Raw genomic sequence first — 21,373 nt, forward strand, 5'->3', positions numbered from 1 at the left:
GCAAATCAGAAACCAGTTAGTGGAAACAAATAATAGAGAAACCCTAAACATCATAAGTTTGTTTTGGGAGGAAGAGAGGCATGTGTTTGCTAAATTCTGTCTTTAAATGCTAAAATGGTCTGTTCCTCAACTGAGAGCAGATTCTCAGACCCAGTCCTCTGTAGTATCACACTACATCAGACTATTCTCTCTTATTTTTTCCTCCTGCTAACTAAAATTCAAAATCCTGCTGTACTGCTACACAATGGTCTTCCGGAATTGTAGGTCAGGCTTCTCTGACAGAGGAAATTCCCTTCACCTTTTCATCCCTGCTGAGGAGGTGAAGGTCAGACATGGATAAAAACACTGCTGGCCTTAGGACAGAGGATTATGGTGCTTAGAATAAAAGCAAGTGAATTGTTCCTTCATGTACATATCTTTTATAATATAAATGATCTCAGCACTGAGGGAGAATTGTATAATTTGAAAAAGAATAAATGATACTACATGAGTAATTTGCATAGTATTCTTCTGCAAACTATATGTCCATTTTATTACAAAAGGAAGAAAAGATGGCCCTAAGAAAAGACTTAAAATTCATGCACAAAACATTTTCACTTACAGTTCAAAGTTACCTGGAGAAGCAGCAATTATTTTGTGATTAAAAAAAAATTAGTATAAAACTTATCCTCAGGAAATGGGTACTCTACTAAAGAGAATTAGCAGAAAATCAGATGCTGAGTGACTGTATAAATAATTTTTCTTCTGACTTTTGTAACTAACCTCTCCTGCAGGCAATTTGTCTTAGTTTGGGCTAGTTTCCTCTATAGAGTCATGTTTGTGTGTGTGTGTATGTGTTTTAATTTCAAAACAAGGAATGTATTTTAGAAGTAATGATAGTAATAATTATAGAAGAGTGGACTATTTTTTTAAAGGCAATAAATTCCAAAATCGTTCACAAAAGATAACTGGTTTGAACAATAAGATGCTTATTTCCAGGCAACTTAAAATGAAATTTAATAAAAGATATTATTATTTACTAATTATTGTATCATTGTTCATGTGAACAACTGTAAACCTACTTTTAATCCACTTTTATTTAGGAAAAGAAAATGATTACATTAAAAACCATTTCACATACTGTCTTAGAATAATATCTATCTTTTAGGCTTTGACACATCTGCTCCTGACTTCCCACTAAAAAAGATGGAAACTTTCAAGGATACTGAAAACCACTGCTGCCTGACATGTTATTAATAGAATTTGGGGATAAGATCCACTAAGCATTAGATTAATGGCCAGCCTATATTTGCCTTGTATAACCAAGCAGAGTCATCTACTTAGGGGGAAAAAATAGCAGTGGATGGGAGAGGTATTTTATTTATTCCCTATTCTCTGACCTGTAACTTAGGAGCTAAGAATTTGAACCATGCACAAAATTAAACAGCAGTCCCCTAATTTCAATTGTAATGGACTTTTTTTTTTTTTTTGAACACTTTTTAATCCAGGGCCTACTACAAAACCCAGAATATATAGACTGAAGATTTCTGAATGAATGAATAAAAATACTAGTAAGAACTGAAACTCAATAACTAGAAGACCATTGATAAAAATTAAAAACAAGCAAAAAAAAAAAAAAAGTGCTTGGGCTTAAATAAGACGTATGGCTATGGATTGAAAGCTCCCTGTTAGTTTGAGGCAAAATCAAGAGACTCATACCTACAGATATGCTGGGATTTTTTTTTTTTTTCCTTCTAATTTCAAGAATAAAGAAAACTACTTAGGAGGATTTAGGAAAGGCAGCCTTTTTACAACTTTTCAGCATGGAGGGAGCAGGCATTGCTGAGGGGCATCCTAGATGGAAGCTGTTTTGGAAAGGGCAGCTAAATTTAACTTGCAGGGAAGATAGAAGCGACATTTATCTGAGAGCTGTTCTATACTCACAGAAATAATGGTAGTTTGGTCAAAGGGAGGCGTCTGGCCTACGACTTAGAGACCAGGTTCTAGGCTCAAGTAAGTATTAATTACGTTAGGGGCAGACATAGAATATTGTGGACCAGCTACAATAGTAAGATGGTTCTGTTCTGATTAGAGAAAGCACATTGGAACCTGGCTGAGAGTTGTACGCTCTGGGACACAGGAGCTAACATCAGAATGCAGTCCCCCACCTATCATTATAGAAAGATTTACAACCTCATGGATGAAACAATCTAGCCCTGGAGGCATCTGTCCTTTGCAAACCCCAGCCCTTATCTGCCTATAATCTGGTGCCAGAGGTGCCTGAGGCACCTGTCTTCTGTGACCCTCCCTCTCCCCCCTCCACACACTCTTCTGCCCTTATAGCCTGGAATCTGGTCCTGGAGCACCAGGAGGAACCTTCCTATCCACCTTCCCCCACCCTCTCTCTACTCACTCTCCCCAGCCCACATTACTTGTAACTGTAATGATTATACTGTGCCTACTTTTTCATGCTTGTTATTCCTACTTTCCAATGTAATCATTGTCCTTCCACCCAATATAATTAAATGGCTTATGGGGAGAGGCAGAGCAGATGTTTGTAGATGACCTGCTGCTATCCCATTCCCATTATTGGAATACATGCTCATATATGATTCAATCCTCTCTCTGCTTAATTGGCTCAAGCAGTGATGGGCAGCACAGACCTTTTGGATGTCCGGATTTTTTACAGAGAGGAAGGGAGAGGGACAGAGAGCTAGAAACATCAATGAGAGAGAAACCCCGACCAGCTAGCTGCCTCCTGCACATCCCCTACCGGGTTGTGCCCGCAAACAACCAACGTACAGGCCTTTGACGGGAATCGCACCTTGGACCTTTCAGTCTGCAGGCCGACGATGCTCTATCCACTGAGCCAAACCGGTTTTGGCAGACTTCAAGATTTTTACTTGCATGTTGAAGAGTGTAGACTCCTAAGGGTGTCAGCTTGGTAGCCCGTTAGCTAAATCCACTCTACATCTGTGTCTTGTTAGAAAAGGATGAAGTAAAACTGTCTATTTGTAGAAGATGTGCTAATGTACTGAGAAAATCCAGATGAATCTATAAGCAAATCACAGTAGTAGAACTACTGAGTTTTGTAAGACTGTATGAGTCAAGATCCATTTACTAAAATAATAGTATTTTTACGTTCTAGCATTGACCAATTGAAAATAAAAGACAAGACATAACAGCATTAAAAAACATTCCCATCGAACTCTAAGGCATAAATTGAATGAAAGTTTACAAGTCAGGTACACTGAGGACTGAATGTTATTTAGAGAACTTAAAGAAGCTCTAAATAAGAAGATATGCTTTGGGGGTCACGGGCGAGTCTCTTTGGGATGTGCCACCCTGACATGCAGATTATTTCAAGCTGAAAAGAAATAAAGCCCAGCAAACTCAGGAAGAGCTTTGGGCTTTGTTTTTACAGTCCCCTTTCCTTCTCTTTAAGATTCGGAGAGGAAAACCTACTTTGGGATAGGAACCTTAGCATAATTGCCTTAGCACATTTGAATTAAGTATGGCAGATAGGAAGGTTCCATGTAAAAACCTGTTCATTAGACTCTCCCCTGCCCCATTGTTTCTGAGTTGCCTAGTAAGAATTTGTCATTTTTCTCAGCTGCTTGTGAATTGCCTATTTGCTCTTTGAAATCCCAGACTCTTTCCTCCCCCCCTTTTTTTTCTTTGTCCAACATGACAATATACACCTCATTTTGCCTCACTGTCTTGGGAATTTTCATGCTTTTCTGAATTCCCTGTGAGCACATACTAAAACTTAATTTTCCTCTCTTCATTTGTCTCTGTTAAATTGATTATTAGCCCAGCTAGAAGAACATAGAAGGTGGGAGGAAAATTATTTTTTTTACACACCCACATGTTCATAAATTTAAAGAGCTCAGTATTTTTAGATGTTAATTGTTACCAAATGTATCTATAGATTCAATCAAAATCCCAGCAGACTATTTTGTAGAAGTAGACAAGCTGATTCTAAAATTCATATGGAAATTCAAAAGAACTAGAATAGCCAAGAAACTCTTGAAGAAAAATAATTGGAATACAACTTAATTTTGAGATATGACATAAAGCCAACATTAAGTGAGTGTAGTATCAACATAGGAATAGACAAACAACCTAACAGACAGAATAGAGAAGTCAGAAATAGATTCACTCACCTGTGGCAAAATGAATTTCAATAAAGGCACCAAAGAAAGTAATCAGGGAAGGAAATATTTTCAACAAATGTTGCTGGAAAAACCTGGTATTCTATAGAAAACAACAATAAAAGCAAATTAAAAAATACAAGCTTGACACCCTTCCTAACACCATATGTAAAAGTTAATTCAAAGCAGCCTATAGACCTACATGTAGAATCTAAAAGGACATGGCTTCCGGAAGGAAACATAAGAGGATACCTTTCTGATGGCACAGTAGGCAAAGATTTCTTAAGATCAGAAATCATTAACCACAAAAGAATAATTGATAAATAGACTCGATCAAAATTCAAAATCTCTCGCTCAACTGGTGTCGCTCAGTGGTTGAATGTCGACTTATGTAACAAGAGGTCCTGGCTCAATCACTGGGCAGGACCTAATCCTCCGAGATCAAGTGTGGAGTGTTCAGGAGGCAGCCAATCAATGATTTTCTTTCATTATTGATGCTTCTATCTCTTTCTCTCTCTCCCTTTCTTTCTGAAATCAATTTAAAAAAATTTTTTTTAAATCTTTAAAAAACACATAAGACAAAACAAACAAAAAGTTAAAAACCTCTCATTAAAAATTATTCTTAAGAAAATGAAGAGGTAAGTGACACATAGGGGTAAAATATCCACTATATATATATATTATATATATCTGATACATGACTTTTTCCAAAATATAAAGTGAACTTCCAAAAAAAAAAATTAAAAAACAAACAATACATATTTGACATGTACTTATAAAAGACATTTAATTGATAATAAGTATATAAAAAAGAGAGCAACATAATTAGTAATTAGAAAAATGTAATTAAAACTGAGACAGGCTGGTAAGCAAGGACGAGCAGAATAGGAAAAATGACGTAGATAGTTCAACAGCAGTTTGCCGCCATCTAGTAAGTCCTATTTTCCCTAAACCAGAAACACCTAAGAGCAAATGGCTTGCATTTCTTCCCAAATGATGGTACAAAGCTTAAATCACTCTATTCAGGGAGAGGCAGATAGCACATTTCCAATTAGTGCCATTTGCCAACCACACCCAAGGACAGATGAAGTTAAGAGAATAAATCTCATTTTGGTATCACAGCATAAAGCTGATGAATATTCTATTGGTCATCCTCTGTGACATACCCTAAATACCTAGCCTTTATTTATTTATTTATCTATTTTTTGTTAATCCTCAACAGAGGATATTTTTCCATTGATTTTTAGAAAGTGGAAGGGAAGAGGAGAAAGAGAGAGAAACATCGACGTGGACTGGTTGCCTCCCCATGCACCCCTATGAGGGCTGGAGATCAAGCCTGCAACTGAAGTACATGTCCTTTGAGAAGGCTGAAAAGGGCTAATTCCAATGTAACCCTGATATGTGTGGGGCTAGCAATCTGTATCTGTGCCAGCAAGCCCAGTGTACATTCTTGGTAACCTATAATTAAGTCATTGCCTCTTTCCCAGAAACTCTTCTTGCAGAACCTGTTATCTAAATACAGAGGCCATAAAACTGGGAATAGTGAACTGCCCTGGAGGGGGAGGGTGGGTTATTAATGCTGGAGCCAGGCCAGACCATCAGATATGGCCTGGAGACCCCAACACCTGGGGGCCTTCTTGCAAAACCACAAAAAGTCCAGAAGCATAATCCATATTTGTGGGACAAAGGCCCCAGAAAGATATAAAAGAGAAGCCCCCTGCATGTTACTTTACTCAGATTTGGGAAGTTACTCTGCGCTGAGTCTGCAGGCGAATTAACAGCGTAACTCATTTTCTCTAAAAGCATTGCTTAGTTTTTCTCTGGTCTTCTGCATCACTTGACTTGAGTCCAACCTTGGACCCCTTTGGTCTGCAGGCTGATGCTCTAACCACCGAGCAAAACCAGCGAGGTCTAACCTCACCCCCACCCCCCCACTCCCGCCCAGCCTTTAAAATCCCTCAAAAGGAAAGTCCAGCATGTGCTCTCTTTCAGGAGCACACAGTGCCTCTCCTCCCTGCCCCCACACTCTCTGCCAACTCCTTCCTCCACAGGCATGCATCTGCTAAACTCTAAGGGACCCGACAAAGCTTACAACCAGGGCAGCAAAGGGCAGCAGCAGTCTGTCCCAGACAAACCCTCTGAATCTGTTCCAAAGGTCCCTTTTCTTGGACTTCTTAGTGAGTCAGTGCAGACCAGCCTAGGCACCTGCCCCAGCTCTTTCTTAGATCACTGTCCCCAGCTTTAATAAACATCCTCTAAAATTCACCTGGACTCATGTGAAATTTTTTCTGTACCAAGTCAAGAACCCACACACGACTGGCTTGCTCTAGGCAGACCCACCAAGGGCCAGGTCCCCTTTCCAGTAACAAGACCACAAAAAGGTACCAGTTCTCACCCAGAGAACGGATTAAACTAAAAAGATCATAGTGTTAGGTCACCAAAGGAGGAGCACAGGAGGCCAGAGTGGTGAGGGATTACGAATTCGATCATCCTCACACCAGGTGGCTGAGCCTGGAGGACTCCAGCACCCAGTGAGGGGAGTCAGCGGCTTTTAAATGGCTTTTGGTGGGATTTTTCTGGGCGGAGACCTCTTTATGCATACCCGGAGCGGAGAGATTGGAATGTGGTCGCCACAATCGAAAAGTGGTCTTCAGCAAAGGGAACGTCCATAGCGAAATGACCTGGAAAGCCAGTTCCTGGGGGAAGGGTATCAAGTCCATTGCTCCATCAAACCTAACACATAGTAAGTACTGCTAATGGTTTGGATCAATTGGAACTCTAATGCATTGACATTGACAATGTGTAATGATGCAACCACTTGTGGCAAATGAGGTTTTTGTTTAAAATAAAGTTAAACATACTGGTATTTCTTTCCTATGACTCAGAAATTATACCCAAGGAAAGTGAAAGCATATGTCTACAAAGAATTGTACCAGCATGCTCATAATAACTTCATTTCCAACAAATGAAAACTGAAAACAACTCAAACGTTCATCAACAGAAAATGAATAACTTGGACTGGGAGGGAGAAATAGGATAGTGGGGACTAGCTATAGTTATAAGAAATAGTAATGTTAACATAAAAAAACAAACATTGAAACCTGTGAAAAAATTTTGGGAGTTTATTTGAGCCATACTGCCAACATATGCCGGGAAGCAGAACATCAATGAATTGAGATGATGCTCTGGAAATTGGTGGGTTACATCTGTATTTATACATTGCAATCAAGGAAGGGACATAGGTGAGTCACATGAAATCCATTGGTGATGGATTAGAGAGGCCGGGAGAAAGCAAAAGTGGGGAAACCCTGGGATTAGATAAAAAGTAAAATGATGGACACATACTTAGGGGGGTACAGGAACAATTAACATGATAATGAAGGAATGTGTGGTATCTATCCTGGTGCGCAGCATATTTGGTTGTGTCCCAAGGACTCCAGAAAATGGGAAGTTACAAGTTACCCAGATACTTCAAGGGTATGTTATTATAGATGCAAAAAGACTCAGTTAAGGTAAAGGTTGACCTTGTCAGTGAAGATACCGGTCTAGCCAGGACCGGTTTGGTTTAATGGATAGAGCGTCGGCTTGGGGACTGAAGGGTCCCGGGTTCGATTCTGGTCAAGGGCATGTACCTTGGTTGTGGGCATATCCCCAGTAGGGGGTGTGCAAGAGGCAGCTGATCGATGACTCTCTCTCATCGATGTTTCTAACTCTCTATCTCTCTCCCTTCCTCTCTGTATAAAATCAATAAAATATATTAATAAAAAAAAAGATACCGGCTTAGGACGTAACTGCCCACTGTAACTGCTTTTAGTTAAAGTTTAATTTCAGACCATCCTTTGTGGTTTTATGAGTTTGCAAGATCGCCACACAGGCCTCCCCTGAGCTTGTCAGGTCAGCATGTGGCCCCTTTCATCCACAGTAATCATGCTCTGTTACCTGAGATTGTTTTGTTCTGATTAAAGAAAGCATATTCTGACCTGGCTGGGAGTTATACACCCCAGACCTAGGAGTTCACCTCAAAATGTGGTTCATTCTCCTTCTCCCAGAACTTCCTGTCAAACAATGGAGTCCTTAGGCATCCCCCCCTCCCCCTTTCCAATCCCCAGCCCAAATTGCCTGGAATCTGTAACAGTAGCCCCATGCTGCTGGCAATATTGGAAAATAAAAACGCTCATATATGATTCAATCCTGTCTCTGCTTAATTGGCTCAAGTAGTGACAGGCAGCCCAGAACCACTCATTGTCTGTTTTCATAATCAAATTGTAAAATTGTAAAAAATAGTCACATAATGGAATTCACTTACAGATTAAAAGAACCCTGGATATGTACAATATGGATATATCTGTAAAGCCTTATGTTGAACAAAAGAAACCAGACAGAGTATTATATAAACTTATGATCCTATGTATTTTAGTTCAAGCACTATTCTAGAACTGATGTTGGCCAACTTTTTCTGTAAAGGGCCAGATAATAAATACTTTAGGCTTTGTGATAATAAATTTTCAGTATCTATATTCATTTATGCTGTCTTGAAAGCAAACAAGAAGTTTCTGGATCGCAGGCAGACTATTATTACATGCAATCACTGCATAGGTCTCACTTCCCATTCTCTCCCTTCAGGCTGATGTAATGAAAATCATCAGTTTTGGCCTGAAGTACAAAAAAGGAAGTTTTTGTACCACCGGAGAACCCCAGAGTTATAAATCTGGAAGTTTGTATAGGATTTGCTATACATCTGTCCGCCATTCCTCCTGAGAGAAGGACATCAGTCTTATCTCCCTAATGTAAATACATCTTTATTGGGAAGGAAAATAGGAAGGTTCCTATTTTACAGTCCTTTGAAATGAAAACCAATGGCTCCCAGTTTCATCCTTCTTTGAAATGTAAATATATGCTCTTCCAAGGAGAAGAGTAAATGTTTCTGTGGGACACAAGGAGGCAATCTCTATCTTTATGGCATGCCAATTTCCATTGCTGAGGAGGCTGGGTCTCCACAGGAACACTTACAAATCCAGAAAAGACCCAGTGCAGGGTCATAATGTCTCAGTCTCAACCACTCAGCTTCACCCTTGTGCATGGAAGCAGCAAGCAGTACAGGTACATTTAAAAAATGAATTTATACAAGCAAACCAGCTTAACCAGCCAACCCCATTCTAGAATGGTCTCCTCCGGAGTGCTGTTTATTGGCTGACAAGGAGCACGAGGGAACTTCTCAGAGTGGTGGAAATAGTTCTCATTTTGATTTCAGCAATGGTTATATGGGTGTATATAGTTCAAAGCTCATCAAACTATGCTGTTCAGATCCGTGCATTTTATTTTTTTTGTAAAATTAACCTGATTTAAAAAAAAAAAAATCACTATAGACTCCTGCAGCCATTAAAAATGAAATACTATGAGCAATTTTATGCTCCTTAATTCAACAACCTAAAAGAACTGGACCAATTTCAAAACCACGAACTGCCAAAATTCAACCAAGATGAAATAATCCGAATAGTCATCTAACCATTAAAGAAACTGAATTCATAAATTGAAAGTTCCCAAAGAAGATGTCTCCAGGACAAAATGGTTTCATTGGAGAATTCTATTAAGTATTTAAAGAAAAATGAACATGAATTCTACACGGACCTCATTTAAAATACAGAAGAGTAAGGAACATTTCCAATTTGTTTTATGAGGCCAGTATTAACCTCATAACAAATCGCATTAATACAGTACTAATTCTAAACAAAGCAAAACTACAGACAAATATAGACATAAAAAGTCTCTAACAAAATATTAGCAAATAGAATTCTGAAATACCTAAAAAAGCATTATGTGTCATAACCAAATTGATTTTCCCCCCTGAGGATGCAAGGCTGGTTTGACATTTAGAAATATATATATTGAGCTGATCCACCCATAACAACTAAAATCTAGATCTATAAAACTTTCAGGTCATCAACAAACAAGTAAAAATAAATCTGCACTCAAATTTTACTTTCCAACATGAAATGCTGATGAAGTTTTCTATTAAATGGTAAATAAAAGTAATGTTAAGAAATGGTAAGAAATAATAATGTTAATGTAAAAAAACAAACATTGAAACCTGTAAAAAAATTTTTGTGAGTTTATTCGAGCTAAACTGTCAATATATGCTGGGAAGCAGAACCCCAATGAATTGAGATAATGATGTAATTATCTAATTATCTAATTTGAATTCTTAGAGAAAATATACATCCTTATTCATGTGTGCATACCACAACATGCATATCTACTACTGCATTCAAATTTTAAAATAGAAGAAAGGAGATATTTATCTATTGATCGATAAGATTTTTCCAAACCTCACCCAAAGATATGTTTTTATTGATTTTAGAGAGAAGAAGGGAGAGAGATCAAAACATTGATGTGAGAGAAACATCGCTCAGTTGCTCCCTGTACATCCTCTGACCAGGGATTGAATCCATAAGCTAGGTATGTGCCTTGACTGGGAATTGAATCAACCTTTTTAGTCTATGGGACCATGCTCAAACCAACTAAGCCATTAGACCAAGGAGAAAATATATCTTTTTAAATGGTGGTATTTCTAGGTAGTAGAATTACATATGGTTTGAATTTTCATTTTAAAATATATTTTCTACAATAATAGATCAACTGAAGGACTTGTATACATGCATATAAGTACAACCAATGAACATAAAACTCTGGGGAGGGAGGGTATGTATGGGAGGGAGGGAGGAAAAAAATCAAAATAAATAAATAAATAAAATATATTTTCTACAACAGGTCTGAATATTTAGATCCATGAAAAATGTAAAAAAAAAAAAAAAAAAAAAAAAAGGTAATTTGAAGAAAGATACATTGGTATTATCCCTAAGTAATTTTACTCATCTCTCTTTTTTTTTTTCAAATCTCAAAAGTTATTCAAAATAAACAATTCTAAGAAACATGAAACTGTTTTCACAGATAATTGCACTTAAATTTATGCCTAAAGGACAGTGTGCAAGGCATTTGATGATTTCATCTTTAATGACTGACAACCAAAACAGGTTTAAACAGATTGCAAAATGAATTAACAATGACATATTGAAAAAAATGATAAAATCTCTCAACATGAGCTGCTGTCGTCCAGCCATAAGGAATTACCATTTAAAAGTATATCTTAAAAATACCAACTTTCATTTATGACAAATTAGGTGCCTTCCATAGATAGATGATATTATGAAAATAAAAATGAAAAGTATATCAGTGGCCATTACTAAACTAATAGTTCAGCATTAATATAGTAATGTCCAGGAATCAGATGTAATTACAGTGAAAGCCCCATGGCTTAGATATGCCACTGGTTTCTTAAAAAATCAATCTGAAAATCAGAAGTAGTGAGTCCCAGGGCATCTTTACCAAACAAAAAATTATATTTTCATTAACAATAACACATCAATTTATATTCTGAATGAGCACCAATGAATAAAGCATATATTTAATGTCATAGCATAGAATCCCAGACATCTCTCATTCCTAGTTAATGGGTAATATATTTTCAAACAATTCCAACTACCCCAATTTTAAAACAATAGATGTGACTTTCAGTCCTTGAATGAAGAAATACTAACAGAAAACTAACTCTGAAAGTCTTTCTTTTGTGGATATTAGAGGAAGTCCACACGCACACCTGGAGTATGAGTGCTAGCATCTCTGCTTATCCACAACAGAGGGGGAGCTGAGAAGCAGAGGGACCAAAGGGAAAGGGCCACTTGAGAGTAAGAGTCTGATGTACGAATCGACACACTCCTCCTCTACTATCTCTTTCTGCCTAAACTCTTATTTATTCCACTATGGAAATGCTATCCATCCTATACAATAAAAGGGTAATATGTAAATAGACCAAATGGCAGAACAACTGAATAACCAATCAGAGTATAATATGCTAATGATATGCTAAGGCTGCTCAACCACTTGCTATGACATGCACTGACCACCACAGGGCAGATGCTCTGACCGGTAGGTTAACTTGCTGTCCAGGCAATCAGAACTGAGCAAGATGGGCCAGACATGCCCTGAAGCCCTCCTGTAGTCCCTCCCTGGCCCTACTGTGCACTGGTGAGGTCCCTTAGCCTGGCCTGCATTCTTTCACAATAGGGATCATTTGGGGCAAGATGGTTTCAGCCTGGTCCTGCAGGCCACTCCCCTTGGGAGAGTGCAAGACACAGGGCTCATGGTTGGAAGTGCTACTGTGGCAGCACAAGCATTTCCCAATTGGGATTGATTGGGTGCTAGCCCACAGCAGGCACAGTGAAGCCAGCAGGCACAGTGGATGTGGGATGAGCAGGAGCGGCAAGTAGGAGCTGCAGGCAGCCTTGAACTGCAGGTTTCGCCTGAAACCAGCAGACCACCCAGTTGGACACCACCTGTGCACGAATTTGTGCTCCGGGCCTCTAGTAGTCTAATAAAAATAATATTACATAGGCTGAAACTCTTTTAGGTTCCCCACTGCATCACAGGGTGCAAAACCTAGAAACTAAAGTCCACAGATTCCCTTGCCAGCAGGATTCCAATTAGAATCTCCCATTGAGAAGCACTTGCATAAGATATGTAAGGAGAGAAGAAAAGCTGTATAATTTAGCATTAGACAGACCTCAGGCAGATGTAGAGGTTAAGGTTTTACCTTTGGCATTTTGACATCTCTCCGAGATTCAGCCACTTAAGATGCTGCAGTCCTTTGGTGGTGACTTACCTGCAATTCTTGCACATTGAGATCTCTGAAAAGAAGCCTTCCTGTACTTCAGGTCAGTTTTGGGGACCTTTAACTCCATGTTTGATGCACAAAGCAGCAATTTCATATGATTTGACCTAAAAACAATATATAATTTTAAATCATTTTCAGCAAAAATGTAATAACAACACTGTCAATTGCCCAAATTGGCCAAAATTCAATATTAAACAATAAATGGGCTGGGAAAGTATGCTCCCTTTTTACATGGAAAATTATATTGCTGAAAGATGTAATTCCAGAGTCCCAGACAAACCCTTATTTGGCCTCGCCAGCTCTTGATGAGCTTAGCTCATTTATCTTCTACAGGCACATTCAATCTTACCCTGGGCTCTAAAATAGCCCAGGCTTCATGGAAGATGGTTTTAGTCACAAACACATACTCTTTGCACAGACCCCACCCTGCACTTCAAATACTGAACCAGTGACTAGTGACCCCCTTTTTTCTTAATTGTTCCCCTCTAATAAATCTGAAACCTGATCACTTCTGGAGGCTCAATAGCTAAAAGCCAAATCACATGGTTTTGGGGGTTATCCACAAGCAGCGGGACCTCAACAAGCATCACTTTGCTCTGCTTGACCATCAGGGTACTGCTTTCTTCATTCTGCATCCCGTAGTGTTGATGGATGCACTGAATGGTGACTAAAGATATGTTATACTATTGTGCACAGTGCCTGCCATACTTCATTAATTTTGAAAGAAAGAATAAATAAAAAATGAAAGATTGCTCAGAGCAAGTCTAGATTAATGGGAACTCAGTGTAGGAACCTAAAAATATCTAGAAAGAGCCTTTTATACAAATTTACCTCAGAGATGTAGGTCATGTAGGCACTTAGTCAAGGTTAAGCCCAAGTCTTTGCTTGCTTGGTCAAAATGGATTCAAGATAGGGGCTAATCCCCTGCCCCCCCCGCCCCCGCCCAACTGAAACAGTACAGACTTGGGCAGACAATCTCCAGTAGGTAAGTATGGTCTTCACCCACAGGCTTAAAGCTGGCTGGCTCAGCACCCTCTAGCCCCCTTTGAAGCTTGCAGGAGAGAAGAAAGAAGTGGAAATAAGCCAACTTCTTTCTTTTTTTTACAACTTGACCCAGAAATTACATATATGTCACTTGTGTTCATCTCCCAATGCCCATCATAGAACCACACACATCATCAAGAAATAATTTTTAGTGATAATGCCATGTGCTAAGATAAAACTCAGGGGTTATATTACAAAAATGAAAAAGAGAGAAATTGTTACTGGAGGGCAATTAGCAGAGTCCTGCACATATTGAAATCAGATTCAGCCATAGGTGAAATCAAAGGCTCTCTTGTTTGTTTCACTGTGCTATGCTACTTTCCCATCTTAAAAGTTATTATATATATAGTAACCTATATATAATAACCTTATATCTATAAACTTTAAAAAGAGATGCAATATAATCAGATTTTTCATTTTTGAATGAACACCTGGGAGAAATGAGAGAAAGACAGAAATATATTAGGAGACAGTCGTAAAAGTTAAGGCAATAGATGACAGCTTAAACTAGCATTTCTCAGTCTTTTTGGTTTTAGGATCCCTTCCCACTCTTAAAAATTATTGAACATCTCAAAGAGCTTATAATTATATGGGTTATTCTTACAAATATGCACCATAGTAGAAACAAAATATGAGGGAAGTTTAAAGCAGAAGAGCATACAAACACATATTCTATCTACATGACAGTCATGCCATCACCCCCTATCACATAGCTTCTGGAAAAGTCTGCAGAATACTTGAGAGGAGGTGAGAGTAAAATAGGCAAATAATATCATAATATTATTATGAAATCATCTTGACCTCACAGACTCCTTGAAGGAGTCCTGAAGACACTCCCCTCCCCAGGGACCCTGGATGACACTTTGAGAACCACTGATTTAAACTAAGGCCAAGTCTGTATGGAAGTCAAGGAGAAATAAGTTTAAAGATCTTAACAAAGTAGAAATGACTTAGGAACAGAAAAGGATTTAGTGACCTCCTTCAATATAATTTACATACACAACCTCCCTTCAACATCAGTTATTATTTTGAAGCTAACTTTTAAGGAGCTCTGTGCTAAGTGCTTTAAGTACTTAATTTTATTTAATCCTCACCTAAAGTCTATAATATGGTACAATTAAGTTTTCCCACAGCCAATGTGTATAATGAATAGCGTGTAATTGTGTGTAGTAAACAATGTACAATTTTCTGACTACCCAGAAACAAAGTTCTTTTAAGGCAAGTGAAGCTTTTGGCTAATACTTCAAAACTTACCCTGTACCTCAAGGGAAGGTTTTTCTTTCTCCTAACAAGCCTGGAAGACTCCGATGTCCATGGCTTCTTCAGTGAATTGGTTTCTGTATTTTTCTTGGTTCTAGTTCTGACACTATTTCTGTTCTGGTTATTCAACAGTGCTTACTGCTCAATGCCTGTCCCATCTGTTTCTCTTGACTCTATCTTTAACCTGGATTCCAGTCTTGTTACTCAGCTAAACTTAGTTTCTCAACACCAGTTCTAACGTTCTTCCCCTTTAGAACCACCCTATTTCAGTATACAAACTGATTTTCTTATATTCCAATTAGCAATTTGCTCTACCCTCAGATATTGTGGATTTTTCTCTGGTCATTATTTGCAAGGAGACACCACCACCATCCACTGCTCACAGACATCTCAGAGTTAAATCTTTGGTTTTGGTCTTAGCCTTTCTGAGTCTGATAGCAGAAATGGGATATTCTAGGAGGTGAAAATGGGGCAAGGCCAAGAGGTGTGGGTTCCATACATGAAAAAATTGCTTCTTTTGACCCCTACGAATTGCCTCAAATATCTAAGATTTCTGTGGTGTTTTTTTTTTTTTTTTTTTTTTTCCAAAGGACATGAACCACAGTTATATGTCATAACTGTAAGGTTTATTATGATGATAAGATTGTGCTAAACACTTAAAGTGATGGTGTTAGCTGGAAAAAACTTTCTAGAAGCAGTGTTCCTATATACGGTTTAAGAAAAGTAGGCATTTCATTAGCTTGCCACAGGAGGGAAGTTATTTAGAATACTTGCAATTTTTTGGCAATGGAAAATGTGCAGGATCCTTAAAAACAGAAACACATGAGGAGAAACCAAGATGGCAGCATAGGTAAACACCTGAACTTGCTGCCTCACACAACCACTTCAAAACTACAACTAAAAGACAGAATGGACATCATCCAGAACCACAGGAAGGCTGGCTGAGTGGAAATTCTACAACTAGAAGGAAAGAGAAAAGCACACTGAGACTCAGAGGAGGTGCAGAAGTAAAGTGCTGAGGTACAGAGACACGTGCACGGAAAGGGCTGGCAACTGAGTACACAGTTGTTTTCAGTAGGGAGGGAGACCCAAGTTCCCAGCTGCACTGAACTCCAGTTCCCCGGTGAGACTCTGGAGACCCAGACTCATATGGGGAGAAACTGGACTGTCTAGCTTCAGGCACTACGCAAGGGCAGCTTTCTCTCAGAGGTGCTTGCAGCGATTACTGAGGGACACTGAGACCCAGGGGCCTCTTAAGGCAGGGCTGAGGATCAGCCATAGCTGTTTGCTCTGCCCTGAGACGCTGCCCCACCCAATTTACAACCCTACCCAAGCTGTGCGCAGAGGCTTTTGCATATGAATGGCCTGGCCCTTTGTAACCTGAAATTACCTAACAAACTGAAGCTGGGTCAGAGAGCCCCAGAGCTGCCAAAAGAAGGCCCAAGGCCCCACAGTAGTTTGCATTGCTTCACAGCTGGGCCTTTACTTCTGCACCTCCTCTGAGTCCCAGTGTGCTTTTCTCTTTCCTTCTATGGAGATATCTGTTCATTTGTTTGTATCTCTGAATGACTATGTGGAGCAACGGCTTTTGCTGATGTGCCTGGGATATGAAACAAAAGCAGATACAAACTTTCACTGTCTAAGCCGACATTTTGTAATCATTTGTTACTGAACACAACTAATATACTTGATATACGAAGAAACAATCCTAGTTACAGAAGAAAATACTCAGCCGTATTTTCCAGCGTATAAGACGACCCCCTCATTTTTACAGTTAAAACATAGGTTTAGGCCTATATTCGCTGTATAAGACTACCCCCCACTTCAAAGAAAAGACTTACTTTGCCGTCAAGATCTGCAGGTAATTTTTGTGCAATTTTGGTCTTTTGCCCCCGATTTTCAGTTGACTCTTTTTCGTTTCAAAAGTCGTCTTATATGCCGGAAAATACGGTAGTCAAATAATAACATTAGGATTATTTTTGAATTATAAATGGACAATGACAAGGTAATATAACTTAAAATAACTTTGAAATGCCTATTTTGAAAAAAAGAAAGTGAAGTAGATGATGGGGCAGAAGTGAGTAAGCAGAAATAGATAAGAATATATTAAGCGGTAACCACGGGAACATCAGTCTGCCTGCCTACCACTTCCCATGTGACTGTCTCCACAGTTAGGCTCTTGAGCTATAAAGGTGAAAAGTACAGACAACATTCCTGTCCTAATCAAATACTTAGCCTATGGGGAAATATAGGCAGTTAAATATTAATTAAATAATGACAGACGTTTGAAAACAGAAGGGGGTGCTGTGAAAGAAAATGGCGATGATGTAGGAGGCTTGGGATCATACTTAAAGCAAGGTGGTCAGGAAGGAAACCTTTCTGGCAGGTGATATTTAAACTAAGACCTGGAGGGTGCAAAGGAGAATCAGGAATTAAAAAAGCCAGAGGAAGAGCCATCACAGCAGAGGACTGGCACAGTCATAGTCCCCAAGCTGGGAGTGTAAGTGAGGCTGAGCGGAGGCAACGGGAAGTAATGTTGCAGAGGTAGGCAGGAGTTGGGCTTTGTAAACCAGAATACAAAGTTTATATAATATTTGATTTTAAATGTAATATCAAAAGTTTTCTATGTTTATGTAAACAGATATAACCTATATTATAATCTATATATATATATAAAAGCCTAAGCAATCATGACAGCATGACCAAAATAACCTGAATGACTGGAACGACCAGTTAAACAGTTGCTATGATGTACACTGACCACCAGGCACAGGTGCTCAATGCAAAAGCTGCCCCCTGGTGGTTAGTGTGCTCCCACAGCTGACCTCCCATGCCCCCACACCTCCTTGATGGCCAACCTCCCCCGATCTCTCCCCCTGGCCAGCCGGCCCCCTGATAGGCATTGATCACCAGTCAGGCCGAGGAACCTCACCCATGCACAAATTTGTGCACCAGGCCTCTAGTTTAAAAGAATACTGTGTTTCCTATGTGGGAAATGGATAAGAGAATTTAAAAGTGGGCACTGGGAAAGCGGTCTGGTGGTAGCTAGGGCAGGGGAGTGAGGGTGTGTATGGAGTGAGGTGGATGAATCTGGAATACAAGACCATAGTACAGTTATAGTGTTTGTTTTACAAAAAGGTTCTAATTGCATAAAATGTAATATTCAGAAGACACCTGACTCCATGAATTAATAATGTACAATGAATTTTGATGGTATTAACATATTAGTACTGGCACAGGAACAAGCAAAAATGTGAGAGGGTAGCCCTTTGCTTTGTTTTAATAAGACTGACTGATATATGTTTTCTATCAATATTTTAAAGGAAATAGTGTGAGGAAGGCTGGCACCATTGCTTTTGGTTGTTTAAGTTTGAAATCCATAATACTGCAGAATCCATTTCATCCCATGAATAAAAATGACTAAAATGGAGGGAAAATCTCAATGTGTCTAGATATACTTTAAATATTAAGGTACACTGAAGACAGGAGCCCAGTGATGGGAAATTTACACAACAAGGGATATACATTCTGTTACTATGATGGTTTATGCCTACCTGTGTGATCAGATTAAAGCTAGCTTTAGAACAATAGATGGGCTTTCCAATTGTATAGATTCAGCGTTGCAATTTTATAGACACCGAGGCTCTCAAATCTCTAGGGAGGAATGTGAAAAATAAAAACTTACTGAAGTAAAGCAATGTGCATCCTACATTATTATGGCAACAAATCTATAATGGTATTACAATAAAATCTGGTGTAATCACATTTTCCTTCTTTGGTATTGCAGCATTCATCTCTGTCTCATGGGAGATGGGATGGATCACAGGATATGTAATGGCATGCAGAATATTTTGCAGGTTATAGCTAAGGCGGTGGGACTAGTAATTACCAAAAGCTTTTATTATTTAACAATTGCTTGTTGTTTTTTTCAGCCTCTGTAACAGCTTACATATTCACACCTCAGAGCCCCCAACCCCAAACCAGTGCTATGGATATTATGCATTTAAACATTTTTCATTTATCCTCTCCTTGTACCTTAACACTAGCTGAATGACATGGAGCATCCAGGCGTGGCTTTGGCACTGAAATAATTGAATAAACAAAAACTGGTACTGCCTGAGCGTCAAGCTGAGGGGTCAAAAATCGGCTGGAGGTTACTCCCTTGTCACATCAATAGAAGTATGACCGAAGGGAAGTGCAAACAATCGATCCCCCTAGTCCTACTTGCCCTATAATAAAAAAGTATCCATTAATTCATAGAGGGATAAAAGGCAAGCAGCTGGTTTCATAAAAATCAAATCCAGCCAAGTTTTCATTTTAACATCTTTCAAGTGCCAGTAGCTCTTGTTAAGATGTTAAATGTATTACGCTTTACACAGTCTATAGCATGGGTTTCCAATGTTCTCTTAAAAAAACTGTTGATTGTAATTTGCAAAAGTAAAGGTATTAAATATGCAAAGATCTTTATGAACAGACACTCCACCAGAAACAAGTATCTCTAAAAAGCTATGGTCAAGTATTGTTGCATATCTATTTATTTTTATTATGAGCAAATTATGGCCCTGCATTCAAAAACACATATTACCAAAATAAGGTTGCATAACCATAGAAGTGTTCACACTGTAATCAGCACAAATATTCACTGTGGAGAGACGTGCAAAGTACTTCTCAAATAAATATTGGCACTGAGATCTGGAGCTTGCAAATAAGAGACACTGCTAAGCACTCAGTAGCAGTCAATCTTATCAACCACTTCGTGATTCTAGGACGAGTAGACAATATCTGGAATATCTGGAGACAATCTGAATTGCCAAATGATTCTAAATAATCACGTGAACAACATTTTATTTATAGAAACCATCAACGGAAACCCATGCAGGCAATTGAAACAATTCCGTAATCTTTCCTGAACCATCTTCTACAGCATTCATTCATATTCTCCTGCTGTCAGGCATCTGGTGCCTCCGTGATAGACATGACATATCTTAAGGGAGGCAGGTCTCCCTAGTGTGCCGCGAGCAGATGTGGTGGCTCACAGAAGCCCAAGCTCTGTTGAGAAGCCTGTAGGCAAAGCCTCAAAGAGCAATGGGTCACAGCTGCTGGTCAAGGCAGACTCTTGGGGAAGCAAGGCCCAGTGTCAGAGTGTCAGTCTTTTATACCTACCCAAACACACAGGCCACACAATCTTTAAAATGACAAGGTTGGATTCTCACAGTGTTTCTACTACCTTTAAGCAGGAGTCTGGAATGGTCAATGCCTGGCACAGTTTAGATGTTTAGGCTACACAATACTAAGGTAAGCTATTATTAGTGTTCGGAGAATCAATTTCAACATGAGGAAGGAGGGTCTTCCCCACCAGCAAGCAATTCTTGGACACTATCTATCCAAAGAGAGTATTGGATTCCACAGAGAAGGGGTTCAGTCCTGTAAGACTGCCTGCCCCCATGATCAATCAGCTATGTTTGAAGGTTAAAGACCAACCCCTTCCTCCTTTCCCCCACATACACATTTTGGCAACTCATTACATGCCAGTCATTCACAAGTCCAGACTGAAATTCTGACCAATCAGCTATAAATCAGATGTCCCCATAATGCCTCTCCTTGGGTTTAATCAGTTTGTTAAAGCAACTCAGAGAAACATGGTATTGACTAGGTCACCAGTTCATTATAAAAAGGTACACAGCTCAGGATCAGCCAGATGACAAAGATGCGCTGGGAAAGGCATGGGGAAAGGGTGAATCTCCAAGTGGTCAGCAACCTGGAAGCTCTCCAAAGCTGTTCTCTTGTGTGTTTTCATGGCACAGGCATGATCCAGTCCCTGGCCATCTGCAACTGACTCAATCTCCAGCTTCTCTCCCCTTGAGAGGAGGAGGGAGTTAGTTCTAATCCTCTTATCACATGTTGAGATCTCCTGGGAACCAACTCTCATCCTTAAGTAATTAACATAACAAGAGACACTTTGGTTGCTCTCACCACTTAGGAAATTCCAAGGGTTTTAGGAACTCTGTGCCAGAAACTGGACTGAGATCAAATAGATATTATAAATCACAACACTCATTAGCATATTGGGTAACTGCAGATAAGGCTTGTATGAAGAGACAGTATTCATCTAGCCATTCAGTGCATTTGTTTGTTATTGAGTTATTGAACATCTAAGTTGTGCCACTCATTCCCAGATTCTCATGCCTTCAATCTCTCTTCTGCATCT

General features: G+C 39.2%; 1 pseudogene; it reads right to left on the reverse strand.

The window, feature by feature from the left end:
• The window catches only part of LOC118709263, a 77,623-nt pseudogene extending 64,127 nt beyond the window's left edge, over positions 1-13,496 (reverse strand).
• Positions 13,497-21,373: the final 7,877 nt, after the last annotated feature.

Source organism: Pipistrellus kuhlii, unplaced genomic scaffold (genome assembly GCF_014108245.1).
Source record: "Pipistrellus kuhlii isolate mPipKuh1 unplaced genomic scaffold, mPipKuh1.p scaffold_m20_p_7, whole genome shotgun sequence".
NCBI classification, from domain to species: Eukaryota; Metazoa; Chordata; class Mammalia; order Chiroptera; family Vespertilionidae; genus Pipistrellus; species Pipistrellus kuhlii.